This window comes from Propithecus coquereli, unplaced genomic scaffold, assembly GCF_000956105.1.
Source record: "Propithecus coquereli isolate 6110/MARCELLA unplaced genomic scaffold, Pcoq_1.0 Scaffold263, whole genome shotgun sequence".
In the NCBI taxonomy this organism is placed as follows: Eukaryota; Metazoa; Chordata; class Mammalia; order Primates; family Indriidae; genus Propithecus; species Propithecus coquereli.
In genome coordinates, this window is record NW_012148208.1 from 356,814 (window position 1) to 358,381 (window position 1,568).

A 1,568-nucleotide genomic window follows, 5' to 3' on the forward strand; every position below is an offset into this window, starting at 1 on the left:
GACTCCAGCTTCACTGAGAGCTGAGAGGTCTGCTGGAAGCACCTCAGTGTTTATCTTCGTTTCAAACTGTAGAGAGGAACAGCACCCTCTGCTGGTTAAAACCCTAAGACCACAGCATAAATACCCTTCAAAAAGGTGAAAAAAAGATTTCAGATAAACATGTGCTGTGAAAATTTTCCACCAGCAGATCTGCACTAAAGGAAATGTTAAAAGAATTTCTTTGGGCACAGGAAAATTGCACCAGATGGAGACTTGAATCTACACAAAGGAATAAAGAGCACCAAAAATGGTAAATATATGAGTAAATATAAAAGAAGATTGTCTTCATTTTTAAGTTTCTTAAAAAATAATTAGGTCTCTGTTCCTCCCTCTTCCACAGACAGCCACGTGTTCTTTTGCAGTGCCAGTCAGTCACATGCCTCAGATATGATCACAAAGGTCCAAGTAAGCCTGTTTGTTCATTGGGCACCTGGATGCCAGAGCTGCTTTTAACTCCAACAAAGAGTAGGCTGTCGTCATCCCTGACTCCTTCCTTGTGTAAACTGCATGGTCTACATGTTCCAGTATGATTTTACACGTGGAAAATTCAGTGGCACAGTCAAGGCTGAGCATGAGAATCTTTTCAACCATGGGAAGGCCATCTCTATTTCCCAGAAGCAAGATGCTGCTGATAAAAAATGCAATGATGCTGGTGCTGAATATGCTGTGGAGTCCGTTGGTTCTGGGGCTCATTTAAAGGGTGGAGCCAAAAGGGTCATCATCCCTGCCCCTTCTATCGATGTCCTCATATTTATGATGCCCTCAACCACAACAGAGTTTCCATCCCCGACTCTCAGAACTGTGAAAAGTACAACCAGCTCCCTCAAGATTTTCAGCAATGCCTCATACCAACTACTTTGCCCCTCAGACAAAAGTCATCCAGGATAACTTTGGCATCATGGAGGGATCGAAGTCCACATCATCACTGACACAAGAAGACTGGATGGCCCATGTGATAAACTAGCATGACAGTGTGGGACTACCCAGAACATCATCTATACATCTACTGGACATGCCAAGGTTGTCAGCCAGGTTACCCTGGAGCTGAATGGGAAGTTCTCTGACCTGGCTTTCTGTGTCACCTCCTCCAGTGTGTTGGCTGTGGATCTTGCCTACTATGTAGAGAAAGGTACCAATTATGATGACATTAAGAAGGTGGTAAAGCAGGTATCAGTGGGCCCCTAAAGGACATCCTGAGCTATACTGGTTTTCCCCTATGACTTTAACAGTGACATCTACTCTTCTGACTTTGATTATGGGGCTATCATTGCTCTCAATGACCACTTTGTCCAGCTGATTTCCTGGTATGATGATGAATTTGATTACAGCAAAAGAGTAGTACACCTTATGCTCCACATAGCCACCAAACAGCAAGAACCTCAGGACCACCAGTCCCAGCAGTAGCAAGAGAAGAAGAGACAGATTTTCAGCAGCTGGGGAGTCCTTGCCCTAATTCAATATCCCTACACACTAAAAAAAACTCCCAACCTCAACACAGTTTCCATCCTAGACTCCCTAAATAAGAGGAT